Genomic DNA, 22,560 nt, shown 5'->3' with positions numbered 1-22,560 from the left:
AAAGCCAGTAAATTTAAACACCAAAAAATTAATAAGATATTAAATATTTGCCCTGTTCATCTATCAAGAATCATTTAAAACAAATTCAATTTTCCTTCTTGACATGGTGAGGTAGGAAGGAGAATACACCTGTTTAAATTTGATTTTAAAATAATTTTATACATCTCACCATCAGTATACTATGACAATTATTTAATATGGTTTTATATCACATAATGAGCTATAGGAGATAGGTCAACTTAGAAATATCTTGCAGAATGCAGAGAAGAAACAAATTGAGTTCTGTAAGTCAGTAGAAATTGAGTTTAGTATGTAAAACAACACAAAAGAATGGAAGTATAAAGGATATATTTATGAATTGACCATTAACTTATTCATCAATTCAGCAGTATTATTTATTGCTGGAACTAGTCTAGGTTTTGAAGATACAGGGATGAAAAAGAGAGACATGATTTCCATGTTTGTGGGGTTTATTTTCTAGTGAAAAGACAGGTATAAAAGAAATAGCAAATCAATTCAAAATGCAGTTTTAAGTGGTATTAGAGACTATGAAGAAAATGAAGTGGAACAAGGTAATTGAATTGACTTGATTTGGTACAGGTTACTTTTTATAGCTTGTTCAGATATAGCTTATTAGAAGCTCAAAACTGAGAAGGAGTCCTTCAAAGATTGTGGAGGGTCCAGGCAAAGGAAAGAAAGACTTGGGGGGCAAATGTGGGGAGTAATGAGAAAGCCTGTGAGGCTGGCGTCAGGGCCAGAGGGGGAGTGAGAGGAAGGGGAGGTAAGCAGGTGCCTGTGTGGCCTGGGACTTGGAAGTCATATAAGAACTCTGGACAACACTTAGAGCTAATGCAGCGTGGCAGAAGTGAACACATTTACTTTTTAAAAATAAATCTCTCTTGGCTTTTGTGTAGAGTGCAGATTATAGGAGGAAATAGATGCAGGCAGAAACCAGTTAATAGGTACTGCAGTAGCTCAGGCAAGACATAGAGGCTTATTCTGGAGAGGTCATAGAGTATACCAGGATTAGGAATCATATTTTTAATAGAATGGTAGGATATACTGATGGATTTGATATTCAGAGGGCATATCAACTGAAAGAGAAGAATCAAATGAAGTACCTAAGTTATTTTTGTCTTGAGCAACTTGATAAATTGTGGAGCCATTTACTTAGATGGGCAGACAAGGACAACTGAGAAAGAGGTAGGTTGTTCTTGGGGTGTGAAGGGTATAAGAATATCTTTTATACATTCTGTTATCCAAGTGGAAATGTCAGGTCGCCTGTTGATATGTGAGTTTCGAACTCAAGACAAAGTTAGGGCTGGAATTGTTTATTTAGAAATTAATGAATATTTGGTATTTGAAGCTACGGGACTGAGAGCCCCTAGAGAGAGGGAAATGGAAGAGAGTCAAGGACAGAGCCCTAGAGCATGCCAAAATTTAGAGATCAGGAGAGGAGGATGATCTAGCAAAGAGATTGAGTAAGTCAATGAGGCAGGGTGGAAACCAGGAGAATATGATGTCTCAGAAGTCAGTCAAGAAAAAGGTTGCTGGTCTTTTAGTTGTTGATGGTGAGACCAAGTGGTCTATTATTTTAACTGATGAATTGTACAAAACAAGGCCCACGTAGTGCTCTTATAAGGCTATCCCTCCTCCGACTTCTAAAGCCTCCAACTTCTAAAGCATCAATGATAAGAGTAGTAAAAGTGTTCTTGAGCTTTCCAAGCTCCATTCCTTCTTCTCTCTGCTATCTGCCTTAATAGGGTTGGGATGAAAACCTTTTCTCTTTCCCCTTGCGCTCAGTGACTGGGGAATGTGCAAATTAACTGGCCGTAGATCAACAGGAGAAAAAAGACAAGATTCCCTTTTGTGTTCACAGATAAGTGTACAAGCCTGAGCACTTATTTATGGGTACAATAGCCAGAGATAAAAGCTTTATATACCAAAATTAATGGAGGTGGATGGGGTGGGTGTTAGGTGTTAAACAGGAAGGTATGGAAAGTCTTTTGGGCTTTTTGATGCTAATGAAAATGTGCAGTCTGTGTTCAAGGCAGCTGAATTCACAGGAAACTCCCTTGGAAAGAGGGTTAAAAGTAGTAGTATTTTGGGAAGGCTCTGCTCGAGTCAGATAAATGAAGTTCAGGTAAGATTTCTTTCTGCATCTTCTTTAGTTCAAATGTTTTTACTTTAAAATAAGCTTTATATCAAAAGGCAGTTCCATTTTTAGTTTTTTGAGGAAATTCCATACTGTTTTCCACAGTGGCTGCACTGGTCTGCATTTCTACCAGCAGTGCACTAGGGTTCCCTTTTCTCCACATCCTCATCAGTATTTGTTGTTTATTGATTTGTTAATGATGGCCATTCTGACCAATTTGCATCTCTCTGATAGCTAGTGACATTGAGCAGCCCTTCATTTGCCTATGGGCCCTCTGTATATCCTCCTTGGAGAAGTATCTGTTGAAGCCCTTTGCCATTTTGTAATTGAATTGTTGGTCTTCCTAGTGTTGAGTCATATAAATTCTTTATACATTTTGGAGATCGAACCCTTGTCTGAGGTATCATCGGCAAATACATTTTCCTACACAGTTGGTTCCCTTTTCATTTTGCTGATGTTCTTTCTCTTTAGCCAAGTGGAAACTTTAGTTTGATATAGTTCCATTTGTTTATTCTTTCCTCTATTTTCCTTGACCTGGAGATATTTCAGTGAAAATATTGCTACATGGGATATCTGAAATTTTACTGCCTATGTTTTCCTCTAGGACTTTTATGGTGTCATGGCTTACATTTAAGTCTTTGATCCATCTTGAGTTTATTCTGGTGTATGGTGTGAGTTGGTGGTTTAGTTTCATTTTTTTACATGTCCTTGTCCAATTCTGCCAACACCATTTATTGAAAAGGCTATCTTTACTCCATCTTATGCTCCTGCCCCCTTTGTCAAATATTAATTGACCATAGATACCTAGACTTTTTTTATTTCTGGGCTCTCTATTCTGTTCCATTGATCTATATGTCTGTTCTTGTGCTAGTACCAGACTGTTTTGATTGCAGTGGACTTGTAATATAGTTTAATATCAGGTATTGTGATTCCTCCTACTTTGTTCTTTCTCAAGATTGCTGAGGCTATTCAGGGTCATTTTTGGTTCCATATAAATTTTTTAAGTATTTGTTCTAGGTCTGTGAAATATGTCATTGGTATTTTAATAGGGATTGCATTTTGGAATTTCCACACAAATGTCAAAATGGGACTGCCTTTTAATCCAGCAATTCCATTGCTGGGATTATACCTGAAGAATCCCAAAACATCCATTCAAAAAATCGTATGCACCCCCATGTTCATAGCAGTGCTATTTACAATAGCCAAGTGCTGGAAACAACCTAAGTGCCCATCAGTGGATGAGTGGTTCAAAAGACTGTGGTACATTTACACAATGGAATACTGTGCAGCAGAAGGAAAGAAGGAACTCCTACCATTTGTAACAACATGGATGGAACTGTAGAGTATTATGCTTAGTGAAATAAGCCAGGTGGTGAAAGGCAAATACCATATGATCTCACCTAATACAGGAACCTAATGAACAAAACAAACAAATGAGCAAAACAGAACCAGAGGCATGGAAACAAGGGGCAGACTGACAGTGACCAGAGGGGGGGAGGGAAGGGGAAAAGGGGGAAAGAAAAGAAAGGGTCTGGTCAAGGAACTAGTATAAATGACCCATGGACATGGACAACAGGGTGGAGAATTGACTGTGGGAGTGGAGGGGCAGCGGGGCAGTGGAGAGCAATGTGGGAAAAACTGGAACAACTGAAACAGAACAACAATAAAAAAGAAATTAAAAAATAAAATAAGTTTTATATCAAGTTTTGGGGTCCAAGTAGTTTCCCACAATAGCGTCAGTATTAATCTCATTATATTCTATTTCCCCGTTTCTGTCAGTTATACAAACAATCAAGAATTCCAGGATTTCTTATCCCTTGGAATTTCATTCCATTTGTTCATCTCCTTTTCCAACTCAGTCTTTTATCTCTTTCCAGTTTCAGTATCCCATCCACTGTGCTCTCTGGAGCTCTTTTTCAGTTATTCCCTTTACCTTAAACTGGCTCTTCCCTTAGGATACTGTCCCCCAGAAGCCACTCTAGTTGTGGTTGAGTTTTACACCTTCATTCCCCTGGGACTGCTGTTTTCAGACAATTTTCTCTGTCTTCTCCAGTCTCTCAGTTTTGAATATCATGTCTGCACCACAATACATCATCACCCGTGTGTCTTAATGTTATCTATAGATTTCAGTTTAGTCTCTTGGAGCTGTCAACCTCTTCAAACTGTTAAAAGATAAACAACATATTATGAAATTTCAAGCCCTGACTGGAGTGACTTATTGGGTTAAGCAACAGCCTGCAAACATTTCATTCCCAGTCAGGGCACATGCCTGGGTTGGGGGCCAGCTCCCCAGTTTGGGGCATGCGAGAGTCAACTGATCATGTGCCTCTTGCACATTGATGTTTCTCTCCCTTTATTTCTCTCCTCTCCTCTCTCTAAAAGTAATTATGTAAAATCTTTTTAAAAAATCCAGGAGCTTATTTAAAGAAAAATCAATTCTCATTAGGCAGTGCTAAATGGAAAATAATTAGTGACCCTACACCAAAAGGGGCTCCGGGAGAGACTAGTATTAGAGAAAAGGCAGGAGCAAAACAAGAAAATTATTCATTGACTATAGCTTAAAGCCTAGTTGGCTGTTTGTGACTGGTAGTCCTTAAATTTAGATTTTGTATCATGGAGGCATTTAGGGCTTATATTTTGTTTGCAAACTTGTCTAGGCTTCCATAGCATTAGAGCCATTTCAGTCTAATGGCCTGTTAATTAACTAATGTGACAATTCCTATATATGTCATACCTTAGGGATTCAATAAGCATGGATATAAACCTTTCAAGTCTGGCCACTTGGATCCTGACCCTCTTTTCTTCCATGAGCTTGCCCCCCAACCAACTTTATCCAGCTCATCTCATCATCAGACCCTAGATCTTGTATTACTATATTTGTAATCCCTCCACAACCTCAATTTCAAGTATCCTACATTTTCAACACTAATACTAAAGTTTCCACAGCTCTCTTTTTAGTTCTCTTGGCTTACGCTTTGACTTCCATGAGCCCCGTAGCCCATTGTTCCTACCACATTTATAAACTATTCCTTAAGTCTTCATTCTCCTACTTCCCTCCATACTTAGTTGAGATTCTAAAATCCATCATTATAATCACTCCCTGAAGACATTATCAACTCCCTTGATTTTATTTTTTGATTTATTATTGTTGTCTGGCAAACTCTAATTCTGGTTAAATCCAGTTTTCCTCTCCCCCCACACCTGCACTTGAAAACCTGATCATGGCTAGAGAAAACCTGCAGAAGTAACAGGTCTCACTTTGGATTCATGAAAACAAACTTGTGTGGACAGTTAGTGCTCTAGCAATCATACAACATTTCTCTAGTGCATTTATTTAATCCTTCACTTAGCTCTATCAGTGGTCTTTAAACCTATTGTTCATTTACTCCTTAGCAAAATTTTGAAAACTGTGTTCCTCCTCAATATGAAAAATTTATATCAATTTTTTCAGCATAATTTAAATTGACATAAAGGATGTCACATCTAGTGTATTGTATGCCACTTTTTAAAATGTATTCAATGGAAACTAAATACTATAGCAGATGGTGTCCACTATTTTCCATTTAAAAACCCATACCAGCTATCCTGTAACAATTGAAAATATTTATCACTCATTTCTTTTCTTGACTCTATTTCCATTTAACTTACCCATAGAATTTCACTTTATTCTAAGGTAATTTTTTGATAGCTTTGTATTTATCACCATATAATACTTATCTGGAATAAAAATGCATAGAAATAAATATTAATTTTTATTTTTCATGAGCAAAACCCTCTAACAGTTAAATAAATATTTTAAATAAACAATTGATCAAATAAAAAATCTATTATGTATTTTGAAAAACAATATTAAACCTAAAAAAAATTGACTGGACATTCAATGTCCAAAAGAGACTGATATAATTTTTAAGGTCTGAAAAATGTTTGCCCTGATGAAACTATTTGTTTCTGAATGCAATAGTTGGGTGTGAGTTTATTCTATTTCCTTCCATGTTCCTTAGATAAAAGTTTCACTCCTGTCTTAATTTATTTATCATTTAATTTATTATCATTTATTTATGAAATTTAAAGTACTTCACTTAAAAAGACATTGCTGTAGTGAAGTGCTCTGGCCAATGAAAGCCATACTTTTTGAGGGCATGAGAAGGAGTTTGCTGATATGTTGTCTTCACATAAATTTCCAAAGAATTTCATACCAGCTATCCCTTTAAAAAGGGAATGCTCAGAAATAATATCAGAAAAGTATCAATGTTTAATAAAGTATCTCCTAATTCATTGAAAATGCTACATTAATTAGACTCATATGCCTAGTGTTGATTATAATAATTCAAAATAATTGTAGATATTTTTGAATAGATGGGGTTCCAGAAAGATGATCAGATTGGTATGAATTGTGTTTTATAAGGAAAAAAGAAATAGCAGAACTTTGTTCTATTTAGTTTACCAAAGTGTAAACTAAGAGATGATATAACAATTTTATAATGCCAAGCACAGTACCTCACTGAATATTTACTGTATTGAGTTGGATTATAAAAAATTGAAGTTCAGGTTACCAGTTTATCAACAGCCTCTATTTTTAAAAAATGAGATATAGGGGACTTAAAGTGAAAAAAGATGTATAGACTTGAATGTTTTGGAAACAAATTATTCATGAATTATTAATAAAGTATACATCCCTGACCAATGTGGCTCAGTTGGTTGGGTGTTGTTCTGCAAAGCAAAAGATCACCAGTTTGATTCCTGGTCAGGGCACATGCCTGGGTTACTGGATTGGTCCTCAGTCAGCTGGGGTGTGTATGAGAGGCAACTGAGTGATGTTTCTCTCTAACGTCAATGTTTCTCTTCTTCTCTTCCTCCCTTCTCTCTCTCTAAAAATAAATAAAATCTGTATGAAAAAAAAATGAAGTATACAGAGAAGACTTGGTGATATTTTCCACCCCAAAGCTTTTAAAGTACTTTCAGCATGAGATTGATATCTTTTATGGGATACAAGGATTCCATAGTCAAATCAATTTGGGAAATGCTGAGTTAGAGAAAATCAAATAGATTTCTTTATTTCTAGATTCCACAGATGATTTACCATGCTAATGTGCATAAGAAAAGTAGATAAAATATTTTGATGTTATGTGGAACATACTGTGGAAAACACCAAATTAGACTTTAAATAATTGTTTGTCATTAACTGGTATTTTCAACTCTTAGGTAAGACTAAGACACATTCCTGATCAAAAGTGCAACCATTTGCTACAGACTAATAAAGTAATAAATTATTTGTTATGAAAAGTTATCTATTTTGAATCACAGAGCATTGTAAAGAAATTCATTAATTAAATCAAATCAATAAATATTTTAATATTAAGTAGTCATGTAGAACTCATTGCAACATTATAGACAGCTATATCAGTTTAGTCCAATAAACTTTAGTTCATTAAAGTTAGACTACATCTTGAAAAATCTTTATATTGATACTAACTGAATTAAGTGGACACCTGGAACATTAACACATTTGGAGAAGCCTTAAGAGAACCAAGTGACAAAAAGCTCACACTCTGCTGCCATAAAGCTAAAACATATGTTCTGATTTATAGTGGCCAAGTATTTTCTAATGGTTGTAACCAGTTTTTTTTTTAATGGTTATACCCAGCTGTAGTCATTTAATGTGAACCTGGGAAACACCTAGTTGATATATTCTTTTCCTTATGTATTAGGCCATTTTCCTTAAAAAAAATATTAATACAAAACTTTTAACTTTGTGCTTTCTTAAAAAATTCGTCGGCAGCCGTCCGTCTCGAGAGACGATGGTGTAGCTTCTTAAAAAATTTTTCTTAAAAAATTATTCTCATGATAACTTATAGCTTATAGTACTCCAAGGGTAAAGATATTTAAGTGGATGTTGTGAAGATGCTGCTGGTTTTTGTTTATTGGATTAATTGTTACAAAAAATTACATTCTTAAGATACTTTATTTCTATCAAAATTAATTTCCAATTACAGTATATGTAAAAAAACCTCTTCATATCTGGGATTGGGTTTGTCCTCATTATTTATAGCTCAACTTAATCTACATAGGGTGCATTATAAGACACATTAGTCCATGAATTATTTTAAATTATTCTATAATAATTTAGTCATAGATCATCTAAACAAGTAGGTGCCTTTGTAAAAGATCAATTGATTTACAAAAAGATGTTTATTATGTCCACAAAAGTATAAAAATACCCAACAGGTATATTTTAGGCTGTGGTCTCTTTAAGACACATTAGCAGAACTGTTATGTCCTAAGACAATGACATTGTCATGTATGGCTGCTGGGAAAACACAACTATAGATAATTCTAAGAAGAGGCAACAACACCTTGTTGGAAAAGCTTTGTATTAGTAGGGGCAGCTGACAGATGTGCTAAGGATTTTAGGTATGACTTGTAAAGGCAAATAGTCCATACAAGGATGACGGTACTTCATTGAAATGAGGATGCTCTTGTGAAATTTATAGCTGCTTGTTTCTGGGAAGTCTCCATATGCCACCAAAACAAACAGAATGGAAGGGAAGATAAAATGCTCGTCTTCCCAGACAAGGTACAGCTAAAGGAGTTCATCATCACCAAGCCATTATTATGTGAAATGTTGAAGGGACTTATTAAGAAAAAGAAGATCAAAACTATGAAATTTAAAATGACAACAAACTTACAACTATCAATAACTGAATCTAAAATATAAAAGCACAAACAAACTAAGCAAACAACCAGAATAGGAACAGAATCATGTATGGGAATCATTTGGAGGATTATCAGCTGGAGGGGAAAGAAGAAGGGGAAAATGGTGCAGAGATTAAGAAGCATAATTGGTAGAAACAAAATAGATGGGGATGTTAGAATAATATAGAAAAGGGTGAAGCCAAAGAACTTACATGCACAACTCATGATCATGAACTAAGTGGGGTGGGATAGCTGAAGGGAAGGGGGCGACTGGGTGGAGGGGAGCAAAGGGAAAAAATGGGGACAACTATAACAGCATAATCAATAAAATATACTTAAAAAAAAACCCAGGGTGCTAAAATTATCAATTGCTAGTGGTTAAATCCCCCAAAACTCATAGCAAAGGACACAATATTTAAAGATCTATGTATAGATTAGTGAGCTATTGATTTTTTTATATTAACAGAATTGAAACTCACTGCAGATATCACACTCTTAAGGCATACTATTGAAAGAATAAATTTATTTTACTGGTTTTGCAAAGTACATATGAAATAATTTTGTTAATATGAATTATTTTCTCAAGAGAATTTTTATTAGAGACTGTATGAAGTTAAAAATTTAAAACTAGAGGAAACTTGGAGACCTAGTCTTTATTTTTGTACTTTATAGATTGAGGAAACTGTGCATGACTCCAAAGGCATAAAAGTAACTTGTTTAAAAATGATATGCTAATTAGTGGCAGAGCTGGAGCTACAAGACAGGTATTCCTACTTCTTTTTTTTTTTTATTTTGGTTTTTCAATTACAGTTGTCCCCTTTTCCCCCAATTTCTCTCCCCCACCCAGCCCACCCCCTCTCCCGCAATCATATCCCTCCCCGTTGTCTATGTCCATGAGTCTTTTATACAGGCTCTTTAATTAAACCCTTCCCTTACTTATCCCCCTTCTCTCCCTCTCCCCTCCCCCCTATTGACTGCTATTCTGCTCTTTGTTCTATTTAGTTCCTTTGTTTGTGTTGTTCTTTAGTTTCCTGTATTAGGTGATATCATATCAGGTATTCCTACTTCTAAATCAGAAAATATAAAATATCTTTGAACAATTATATGTTTATTGTTACCAGTTAACACATGATAATAGTGGTGCTACCATGTATTTTTCTCCCATTTATATTCTGTCCATCTAAGAATTTTCCAGTGTGAGCCTGCCTGACTTATATTTAGAACCTAGTACGGGGCTAATATTCAATATCAAACATTTAATTTAGAGATATCATTCCAAGAAATAGAAAGACTATTTTGTGTTCTGGTATATATGGCATTATTTGAAAGCATGGAAACATACATGTTTTGAATGATTATAGAGAAAGGATTACTATCTAAAACTGGGTAGTAATAAAAAAATGTGGAAGAGTCAGAATCTGATAGAATGGCCCTGTAACTGCACAGGTGGTAACTCTATGTAGGGATATAGAATTTTGGGAAAAATTTTATGATGCTTAAAATCCTTTCATCAGAGATGTGTACTAGATCAAAAAGAAAATACATATTAAACTTTTCAGGTAACAACAGTACTGGCCATAACAGCCTTTTCTCTGACCATGAACAGATATTCAGGGTGAAATCCCATGGACTGTCATTTTTGGCATTCTACTGTAAGTCTATTTCCCTCCCCAAGTTAGAGAAGTTCTGCTTCATTACTTTTTCCACATAATTTTTCAATTTCAAGTTCTTCTTTTTCACATTCTGGCAACCCTATGACTCAGATGTTGGCCCGCTTATAGCTGTCCCATAGGTTTCTGAGCCTCTCTTCATTTTCTTCACTTTTTGTTTCCTCTTTCTGCACTGGTTGACTTTTTGTTCCTTCCATATGTTCCAATTTGTTGATTTGATCCCTGGTTTTCTTTCCCGCACCACTAGTTTCGTATGTGTTTTCATTCATTTCAGCAGAACTGGCTTTCACTCCTTCTTTGTCTTGTTTAAGATCTGCTGTTAGGTCTGTAAGCATTTGTATAACTAAAGCTCTGAACTGTGCCTCAAAAGATTTCCTATCTGCTGAGCCATTAGTTGTGTCACTGGGATCTCTATCATGATCTGTGCCATCCTGACAGTTTTGTGTTTACCTTTGCTTTCTGGACGGGGCTGTTACACCTCCTATGCTATAGAGGCAGAGTCCCCTGCTCTCATCACTCCTAGGCACCCTTCTCACCATGCTGTGGCACTTTGTGTGGGATCAGGGGTCCAAGATGGATTCCTTCCGTTCACTCTCTGCTGAGAGACCCGGAGCCTCCTCCTCAATTTCCACATCCTCTGACCCTCACAGTCCGAGGCAATGGGGGTCCTTCTTCCCTGGTGTAGGAATTGTGAGCTGATGGGTTTAGTCCGCAGTCTGGGGTGCTCCCCAGGCACTTCTCGCCACCCCTTAAATATGGGTGTCTGTGCTTACTGCTGTCCTGCCACTGTTGCTGTTGCTGCTGCTGCTGCCACCAAAACAACTTGACCTCTCCACCCCAGCTTTACCCCTCCTACCCATCTGGATAAGCACCACTTGTTTATAACTTCATACATTGGACTTCTATGTAGCTTTATTTTCTGGAACTTCTGGTTATTTTTGGTTTTGCAGTAGTTGTATTCCTTCTTAGCTGTGGAGGGAGATGAAGCATGTCAGTCTAGGCCTCCATCTTGGCTGGAAGTCCCTCTTACTGATTCTTACATGTGAGTGTGTGGTTATCTTTCTGGGTTGGGCAGATGAGAGGCCCCATCACTCAGGATTTCAGAAACCTTACCTACTTCTCATTTTGACTCTTCTAAACTTTAGCATGTTTGGTACTTGGTCTTTCTCTTTTAGCCTGTCTATACTACTTCTTTTAAAGAACCTCCTGACTTTGATTTTACAATTCACCACCCACTTTTCTTCTACTTTATCAACCCTCATCCCATAGAGTATGAGATACATGGGTGAATAATCCTCCTCTGTCTTACTCACTGTGAATTTCTAGTACCCACAAAAATTTACCCACAAAAATTGCTAGGTAATAACAGATGCTACATATTGAATAAAAGCTGAACCAAGTAGGTCGTTATCCTATTCTTCTAGAAATTGTATAATTTATATCCGTGAATTCCCAATTTATATTCTTCACATTTGCCAAAAGTTTTCTAAATGCTTTTTGTTTAAATTAGCACTTAAAAATATCAAATACCTTTGTTTTGCGATCCCACTGTTTGAAATTCAGTGCATTAGTCATTATGTATAAGATTTAAACCATAGCTATCCAGTAACAGTAAAGTGTTATACAGAAGGAGTTACTGCCCCTTTAAAGATATAATTTCATTCCTAATTTTTCATTTTCTATAGTCACTCTATAAAGAGGATTTAAAAAAGTTAATCAATCTTATTTACGTCTGTATTTTAGGAAAAGTAAGTTTTCAGTTTTAACAGTGCCCAAGTAGCTTGTCACTCTCTTAGCAAAAAATTCAAGTTTGCATTTTACAATATTTGCCAAGAGTAAAAATATTCAGACGTGAAATATTATGTTTAACATGTTTAATTTTGTCTAATATAGATGTCATTAAGCTGTGAATCAAAATTATTTAACTATAATAAAAATAATTGTAATATGCTATTCAGGAAAGACCCCACATTTTATGTAATGATTGTTTTAATGAACAAGATTTTTAAAAATTCTTAGGATAATTTCATGGCTTAAAAATAGAATTAATATAGGCTGGACACCAGGTTTTCTGTAAGTTTAATATGTTCGTAAAAATGGAGGTAGTAAATTGGACTTAGAATTCTGAATGCCATTTGCTAAAAACACTTAAATAATAAACTTTTAAAAAAGAACTCATTAGAAAACTATGGAAAGTAAAATAATCCATATATTATGCATACAAATATAATAGTTAAAATTTATAAATAAGACATAAGGGTAATATAACCATTTTATTCTCTATTTAAGGAACTGTTTTCATCATATTTTGGGTAAACAGTATTACATAGCCCTTACATATATGTAACAAATTTAGAAACTTACTTTTCTGTTCCTTCTCACCAAATTTCATAAGTTAATACCTTTTACAGTCCAGTGTCAAGAAGAATCAATGATAGGGATGTTTGTGACAAGTAAATAAACATGTGTGGCTCATGATAAATTAGTGCTTTGGCCGATCCAGGGAAAATAGTTGTGACCAGTAGGGGGTCAAAGGCAGAGTTTTTTCGTGCTCAAATGCTTATAACCCTCTGGCTGTCCCACCTTCCCCTCTGTGCCTCACACCTGAAGTGTGTTCCCATTTTACTAACACCCTTTTCCCTGTGCTTGGATTGCTCTGCAACGCGTTCTATGAATGTGGCTCCTTCTCCTTCCTGTCTCAGCTCAAAGGTCAATAAAGTTGAGCAGTCTTTTGTGACCACTTATGTTTACCAAGTCATCCTCTGATCTTTAACCCTATGTCCACTTTATTTCCTTCACAATTTTTTAAACCACAGTTTATAATTTTCTTTAGTTATTCACGTACCTAAGCTAAAACCATATCACTAAGCTAAAACCCCTCAAGAGGCACCTAGCCTGTCTCTCTCTCTTTGTGCAATAGATGAATATATTGATGTATATGGCAGGTGCATAAAATTCAAAGTAATGGCTTTTGAGAGTCTTAATTCCAGTATGTCTGACTCCAAGTCCAGCACTTGCTCACCTAATGTTTAAAAAAAAAAAGATTTCAGTTTATATGTTAAATTTTATTGATATTTCATTTTGTTAAAGCATATAAAGGTAGGCTAGATTTTATAGATATGGTGTTCCTCAACAATTCTAAAATTCAGTATTAATTTATGTTTTACAGTGGAGGTAGCAAGAGGAGGGAGAAGAAAAAACTATTTAATTTGGCTGAACCTTTCATTTCCTTCCTGAAATGTATACTTATATGGCTTACTTTCCTAGCAAAAAAGGATCTGCAGCAAGAACAAATTTTACCTATAAATTTAAAATAACATTTTAGGAAATGATATAAAGAAATATTACAGACACATGCTGCACCAATTCTTGGTCTTTGTGAATTTTTTAGTGTGGGTAAAAAAACTAAATTATTGCTAGTTAATTTCTCTTCATTTAGAAGAAAATTTTTATTTTCTACTTATATAATTCATATCAACTTTTCTCTTATTAAATTTTCTTAAAACAATAAGGCAGTTTTTGTTAATTAATAACTGAGTTTTGTGTTTTCTTCTAGTGAAGATTTCCTTACTTGGCTTTGATAAATAAGATGCTTGAAGTAAAACAGAAATGTGCTCATTTTAAAGTTAAGAAATAGCATATCAAATAAAATAAATACTTATTATTATGAAGATACCTTTTATAAAATCGATATGTATTCACTATGAAAATAAAAAGTAAGTGATTCTGACAACTGGTTTTTGTATTTTGATATACTTCTTTCATTTTTTTCATATATATGAACTTATATTTTATATACTATTTAAAACTGCAGTCATACTATAGTTTTCATTTGGAAACTTGCTTTTTAACCTAGCAGTATATTATTCTGTTACTTTTGTTTATTTATAAAATATATATTTAATAAAAATTATATATATTTAAGATGTACAACATGATGATTTGATATATCTATACATTGTGAAAGAATTTCCACCATTGAGTTAACTAACACCCCCATTACTTCACATATTTACCTCTTTTTTTCCCCCTGAGAACACATGTTCTTCTCTCTTAGCAAATGAAATTTCATTTATATAGTATAGTATTATCACCAAGAGTCTCTATATTACACATTTATAATAGAGAGGTTTTACCCTTTTTCCAGCCTCTGTTTCCCCCACACCCTAGCCATTGGCAACCATCAATTCTACTGTTTCTGTAAGTTTGCCTTTTTTTTTTTAAGATTCCACATATAAATAATACCATGCAGTATTTGTCTTTCTCTGTCTGACTTATTTCACTTAGCATGATGTCCTTTGGGTTTATCTATGTTGCTGCGAATGTCAGGATTCCCATCCTTTTTTAAAAGACTGAATAATATGTCAAAAATCTCATTTAGTTTTTTCTGTAAGATCGCTCTAGTAGTGTTTAGTTGTTTTTAACTTCAATTTTGTTAGATTGTATTGTGACAGCTATCATTAGCATGCATTAAAAAATCTTATCAAATGGATAAATTTTTGTGCAGCCATTTTAATATCTAGAAGGAAGAAAATATGCAATATTTTCAACATATTATGCTTTATTATTTCAAGAAAGGTAAAAACACAATTGAAATGCAAAAAAAAAAAAGAGATTGGTGCAGTGTATAGAGAAGATGCTGTGACTGATCAAAGGTGTCAAAAGTGGTTTGGGAAGATTTTTGCTGGAGATCTCTCTCTGGAAGATGCTGCACAGTCGGGTAGACCAGCTGAGATTGATAGTGATCAAATCGAGACATTAATTGAGAACAATCAATGTTATGTCATGTGGGAGCATGTGTACATCACATGCTTTAAAAGACACTTTGCATTGTGCTCACAATACCCTTAAATTTTGTTCCCAAAGGTGCTCAACTCTAGTCCAACCAGGATCTCTGGCAGAGGCAGAAACAGTTTGGCTAAAAAAGACATTGGGCTGGGACTGGGGGGAGGAAGTGAAAGGAGAAAACAACCTTCCAGTTAAATATCAGCCTTCAGCCTAAAGGTCAGCTTCTGGTAAGCTGGCCTCAGGCAGAGTCAGGGCCAGAGTGAGGAGAAGGGCACGGCAGGACTGGGTGCTTTTCGTCTCATTTGGGTCAAGCAGAATCTGGTCCAGCATCCTTTGTGTACAGAGGTGGTCCTCTTGGTGCATTTCAGTTTATCTTCCAAGTCATCGATTGTCTTTTCCAGATTGGCTACCAATCTCAGCAAAATCAGCACGGGTGTCTGCCTCCTTGAGTTTATCTGTAAGAATCTTTATCTCTTCCTCATTTTGTCTTCTTTTTGAGAGTCTTTTTCTTCAGCAGCCCTCAGACACTTCAGGATCTGGTCCATCAGTCTGAACTGCTCATCCATCTCTCAGCAAGGGGACTCTGCCAGCTCAGCTCGTTCCTCTGTGCGTTCCAAGTCTCCCTCAATAATCACCAGCTTACCTGCCATACTTCCTATCTGCCTCTTCTGCTATGTGCTTAGCTTTTTTGAGTCGGATTTCCTGGAGTTCCGTCTCCATCTTTTAAAGCTTGGTTTTCGATAACTTTCATACCTCTCTCGCTCTCATTGGCAGCTTTCTCAGCTTCCTCCAGCTTTTGCAGGGCAGCGGCCAGGCGCTCCTAAGCATGATCCGGCTCCTCTTCAACCGGCTGGATCCTATGCTTCCAGGAGGCCACCTCAGTCTTCGCCTGTTCCGGGACTCGCCTTTCTCCCTCCACTTCCAGCTGGAGGCGCTGGGCCCTCTCCTCTGCGTCATCGGCCTGTTACTGCAGAATCTGAATCTCGCGTTTCACTGCCTCCGTGGTAGTGATCCTGGCCATGGTCCCTGTCCAACTCCTGCTCCCTTTCAGTTCCTGCCTCCTCCTCTCGGCGCTGCAGCAGCTCCTCTGGAAACTCTTATCTAAACTTTCATTTAGTCTTCAGTGTAGTCTCCATTGAAGTTCCACCTTAACTAAAACTGCCCTTGCCAGTATCACCAGTGACTTCTAGTGAATTCATCCATTTGTCATTTAATAGTGCTATTTGAAGCATTTGCCATTATTGAGGCAGGATTCCCAGAACGTGGTGCGAAACCATGAGAGAATGGTATCCTGGTGGCCTTTTTTCCCTGCGTGGATAGTAGTTTCATTCAGTGTTCAATCTTTGACTCTTTTCTCTCTGACTTATTAATATCTCCTTGGGAGAGCTCATTTAAAAAGCTGTTTCCTAATTTTTCACATAACAGAGCCTGATGTATTTCATTACAATAAAATTCTTAAATATAAATTTGTGGAGGTAATACTGTTTAATAAAAATAAACTATCAAACTATCACATTTTAAATTGCAATAATTCTAGTAGTTCAATATACTCAATCTTCTCCTCTGTTGGAATAGCTAGGTATTTTGTTGAAACTGCTGTCAAAGCAATAGTAAATTTATTCTAAAATGGTTTAATATTTGTAGTATTTGGCAGTATATTCCATAAGTCTTTAATTACATCTGATAGAAATACAAGTTCCATCTGTCTCACACGTGTGTCCTACTCAAAGCATGGCACCCGTGCACGTCTGTTTCTGATGCTCATAAATAAGATACCAACAAGCCCACGATATTGGTAGACTTTTCTGGAGTAGGTTCTAAAACGTTAACCACAGGAAATGATTTTAGTTCTTTTTTTAAAACCTTTTTTCCTTCCATCAGGCTGTCTGCATGCTTATCGTGGCTCATTAGATTTCCTAGATCTTTTAAGTTCTCAAAATTACTGAAATAACCAAATGGAAGATGATATTATTTACTTAAATATAATGTGGATAGATAACTAAAATGACAGATATCTATGCTTGATTGTTCTGAAACTGGGGGTTTAAAAAAATCCATTGAATCTTGTGAAATACTTGGTCACAGCAAGTACAGATCAGTGCTTTAACAATCAAACTTTCTGAAAATTTATAAGATAACCTGAGCCTTCCTAAGTCTAGCTCATCTAATTACTGCTCTTGAACAGCTGTAATTTAAATGTTATTGCTTGTTGAATTTTAAATTACTTTAAATGAGAACAAAAGTACTAAAAATTGAATCGGTACATTGTGCTTAATATTGCACTCAATTTTTCCCAGTAGGTGCTTTCTTTTGTAATTAAAATTGTGCAGTCTTAATTTCAACTTACATATAACATAAATAAATATAAGTATTGATATATATATATAAATTATAACTAATTTATTAAAATTAATTAAGAATTTAAAAATATTTAGTCATATAATTTCTATAGGAAGATAGAGTTTTCTTAACAGTTTGAGCTTGTCTCAACATTACTACACACAGAAACATCGGACTTCCGGCCAAGATGGAGGCTTAGACGGACACGCTAGGTCTCCCTCTACAACTAGAGAGGAATACAACTACTTCAAAACAAAGGATAACTAGAAATTCCAGAAAATAAAACTACACGGAAGCCCAACATATGAAGTTATAAACCAGCGGTGCCATTTGGGCAGGTAAGAGTTAAAGAGGGCAGCGCTGTTTGCGATCGCACCTGAGATCAGGCGGGGCGGCAAGAAATCCCGGCTGCAGTCGGGCCCCTGGCAGTGCGCGACCCCAGCGCTGGGGAGAGCAGCCACCGCATCGCCTTGAACAGTGAGGCCCAGGGGGGCGGGAGGACGGATCCCGGTCTCCTAGCTGAATAACTGTGTGAATCCACCTTGGACCCCCGCCCCCAAAGAAAGAAAGCACCACAGGGCTGCGAAATAGGTCGCAGACAGGCGCTGGTCGCTGACTTGTGACGCATACACAGGCACTGCCCCCTACAGCCGGCCCAAGAAAACAAAACGCATCTGTCGAAATGAAGCAGACAACTATAAAAATCCCGGTGACACAACTCACCAGGCAACAGATAGAGAACCTGACAGATGAACAGATAAGAAACCTGTCAGAGGCTCAGTTCTGGGCCATTGTTATCAGGTGGCTTACAGAATTCACAAAAGAGCAGGAAAAAGATAAGAAAGAAGCGAAAAACTTTCATAACGAAAGGAACAAAACCGCATACGAGACAGATAGTGAGGAAAAAAAATCCAGAGTTCATTTCAACAAACTGGAATATGGAGAAGGAACAAGCAGTCAACCAATGCAGCGAGAGGAAATGGGAAGCAACAATGAGAGGATCAGAAACCTCTGGGACAGCTATAAAAGGCCCAACATAAGAATCATTGGTTTGCCAGAGAATGAGGAAGATGAACTAGAACTTGAAAAATTGAGTGAAAATATAATAAAGGAGAACTTCCCAGACTTGGGGAAGGGAATAGACTTGCAGGTCCAGGAAGCAAGGAGAGTTCCCAAGAGACTGGACCCAGGGAGAACCACTCCAAGACACATTATAATCAAAATGTCAAGAATTAAAGATAAAGAGAGAATCTTAAAAGCAGCAAGAGAGAAGAAAAGAATTATGTACAAAGGGGTCCCAATTAGACTGTCAGCTGACTTCTCAAGGGGAACCCTACAGGCAAGAAGGGACTGGCAAGAAATATTCAAAGTAATGAAAATCCAAAACCTACAACCACGAATACTCTATCCAGCGAAATTGTCATTCAGAATAGAAGGACAGAGAAAGTGTTTCCAGGACAAAATAAAACTGAAAGAGTTCATTAGATCCAAACCACTGTTATATGAGATGTTAAAGGGACTGGTTTAAAAAACAGAAGCTAAGGAGATGAAACAAAGGCAAACTAAACAGGCAACGAGAGTGGAAAAGGAACTGTGGGTACGGGAAGCATATTGGGGGGAGGTCAACAGGGAGGGGGAGTGGGGAGAGGGAGGGAGATGATATAGGAATTGGGGATCATGGTAGGAGGGAATGGAATAGACGGAGAGAGGTTGGGAGGAACTGTATGCACAACTAATGGACATAATCTAAAAGGGGGGGACAACTGGAGGGAGGGGGGCCACCGGGTGGAGGGGAGCAGAGGGAAGGGAAATTGGCACAAATGTAATATTTTAATCAATAAAACACATTAAATCTGAAAAAAAAAACATTACTACACACAGAAAAAAGTATCTACAATGTTCAAATATGGCCCTATTTTTTATGTAATATTTATTACTTTCATTATTTTCTTGTTTATAACATGATAGTGAAAAACAAAGCATATGAAGTGTAGGAGTTTGAAAAATACTATTTTTTATTTTTTATTTTTGCATTACATATCCACTTAGGAGGTGAGTTAAAATTGCAAATTTCCTTTACTCAGGTAGTTCTTATCTTTTCTAGATAGAAAAGGCAAATAAGAGATGCTGACTAAATCTCTTCATTATACTACTAATTTAATCAATTGCACAATTGATAAACTCTAGTGGGAAACATAAGTTTAGGGAGTGAAGTGTACAAGGAAGGGAGAGGAAGTGGTAAATCAGTGCAGTTAACTTCCTCAAGGGGGTATGACAGAAAATGGGAGGTCAAAGATTTTTCTGTAGGACGTTGAAAGACCCCTACCTCCTGCCCATGGTAGGAAATATTAAACTGAATTTTTACAGAAACCCTGAGGAATTACATGGAACTGGTAAACTGAGATTATTTTCTTTTAGACAACAAGTTTACTCTAAATTCTGATTGATCCCTGATGGTTTTCTTTATCACAGGGTATCTTTAAGATGTCCTCTGCATTTGGTCCTCTTCCTTCTCAACCCTTAGATATTTATCTGATTTCCTTGTACCACTTTATTGGAGATCTTTTAGAAAAGTCCAAGTCCACTGCTTTAAAAAAAAATCTTCATCTTACCTAATCTTTGTTCAGCATTTGTCACTTGAGACCAAACACCTCCTTGATGTTATTTCACCACCTGCCTGCCATGTTGCACGCTATCCTAGTTTACCTTTTGCCTCCATGGATCCTTTTGGGGGCTCTTTCTCCTGGATCTGCTTGTTCTTCCTAAGCTTACTATCTATGATGGTGTTCTACTGATATTTCACCTCTGCTTTGTTGTCCTCCATCTGGTGTGTCTTTGTCTATAGGGCTTTATCTACTGTTGACTGCCAGTTTTATATGCATACAAACCCTTACTTAGCTCATGACCTCGGGTCACCCATCAAACATAATTCCAAGCTGTGATAGGTGTTACAATAAAACTCCAGGGAAGCTGTAAGAATAAATGAATGATTTTAAAAAATGAAAGGGTTAATCTGACCCACCAGGAGAAGTGGTTAGGGAAGGCTTCCCGGAGGAACTGAGAGTTGAGGCATAATATGAAGGCAGTGATGGAAATGATGTCATCGAGAGGCAGAAGAACAAGTAAGATTCTTGCATCTTGTCCAAAACAAAATTTTCCAAACATCATTCTCATAATGGGAATACCTGATTAAAATCCTTCAGTTCTGTTTTATCACCTATAAAATAAATTTAAAACCTTTTAGCTTAGGAAGGACTCAGAGTCCTTCCTGTCCTTGCCTCAAGCTGATTTTCACCTGGTTTCTAGCATTTCCTCTGACCTACCTGGTCGTTCCTTAAATTGAAGTGCACATTTAAGGCTTTGTCATTTGTTTTCTATTCTTCCCTTTGCCTGGATTGTCCTCCTCCTTCCACATTTTTTTTTTCCTGGAGACCATATCTTACTCATTCAGAACCCAAGGAAATACTATTACTTCTCTGCAAGTTTCTTAACTAATGGGATTTTGTAGAACTTCTTACATGACTTTATTATGCTCATACCATTCTCACAAGAGGCAGTGTTGTATTGCTGTTAAGAACAATAGCTCTGGACACAGACTACCTGGAGTCAGGATCTGATTCCTCCGTTTATTACCTGTGTGATCCTGTAAAAGTTAATGATAGTGCCTCCCTCATAGGGTTGTTGTAAGGGTCATACGTATGTATTTCTTGGAACAGTGGCTGCCTTGTATTGAGCGGTCAGTTTCTTAGTTGTTGTCACTTTTTTATTATACATCATTCAGCACTTTCAGGCCACAGCCCCTTGGGAGTAGAAGCTATCTTATTCACCTTTGTGCTGGCCACAAAATAAACTAAAAAAATAGATACATGTTAGATTGAGTTGAAAGAGATGCCAAAGAATTAAAGTTCAGGCTTTAGTTAGTTGATGAGATGGTATTTACTATCATGCCTCAGATAATTTATTAACTTAATAAATATTTATGGAGTACCTACTCTGTGGCAGGCATAATGCTAGGAACTAGGGATGAATTGCTGATCAAAGATATGTGGTTTTTGCTTTTGTGAATTTATAGAACAGTGGTTAAAGAAAGATATTAAGTAATCATGCAAATAGTTGTATAATTCAAACTATGTCAGGTGCTGTGAAGGAGTGGTATATGGCATTTCTTATGCTCCTCATGGAGAGGACTTGGTCGGGAGGTAATGACTGGCTTTTTGAGGAAGTGATAACTGTTCTGAGGTGAAATAGATGATGAAGTATTAACTTAAGGGCAGGGAGAATCTGATGAGCATGAAGGAAAGGTGTCAGTGTGGCTGGGACACAGAGATAAGGGAGATCCTGGTAGGAGATGGGGCACTAGAGGCAGGTCTTTGTGGAGTAAGAGTATGCTTTGTGTTGTAAGAGTAATAAACAAACATTTTTTGTACTGGATGTTACTAAGTTTGCACTTAGAGAAAAACTAATTATCAACATGCAATGTGGAGAGCAAATGGAATGGCCTGGAAAGGAAATAAATTGATACCTTAGGAAGATGATTATCTGGTTCTATTAGCCTGATGATGGTTATGTGTGGTTAAGAAGGAGAGACTTGGATGAATTTGAAATAAAATGAAACTATCACATAAGATATATGAAAAGTCTTCCTGGAGGTTAAATTCAGGGAAAGCCTTTAAAATATATAAAGTAGATAGCTGCCTAGCATTTTTACTTAAATTTTGTACTTTTAAAAACTTACTTTTAATTTTTACTTAAATAATTACTTAAATTTTACTTAAAATTTCATTATATTGATTTCTTTTTCTTGTGGAAGAATGGAATAAATCATCTCTTCTTAAAATTCTATTGGAAGAATGGGATGAAACTTTCCTTTTTAAAATGTATGTACTATTAGAGAGGCAAAACATTAAACTTTTA

The 22,560-nt window shown here is 36.4% G+C and overlaps 1 protein-coding gene and 1 pseudogene across 1 annotated transcript in view; one reads left to right on the top strand and one right to left on the bottom strand.

Moving 5' to 3' along the window:
* Positions 1-22,560, top strand: part of CFAP299 (cilia and flagella associated protein 299) — a 556,975-nt gene that overhangs the window by 104,257 nt on the left and 430,158 nt on the right. The window lies entirely within an intron of this gene.
* Positions 15,517-16,327, bottom strand: LOC150019876 (tropomyosin-like; annotated as a pseudogene).

Source organism: Furipterus horrens, unplaced genomic scaffold, assembly GCF_987537825.1.
Source record: "Furipterus horrens unplaced genomic scaffold, mFurHor1.1.pri manual_scaffold_2, whole genome shotgun sequence".
Taxonomy (NCBI): domain Eukaryota; kingdom Metazoa; phylum Chordata; class Mammalia; order Chiroptera; family Furipteridae; genus Furipterus; species Furipterus horrens.
Note: the sequence above shows the minus strand (reverse complement) of the source record. Positions and strands in the feature narration are given on the sequence as shown.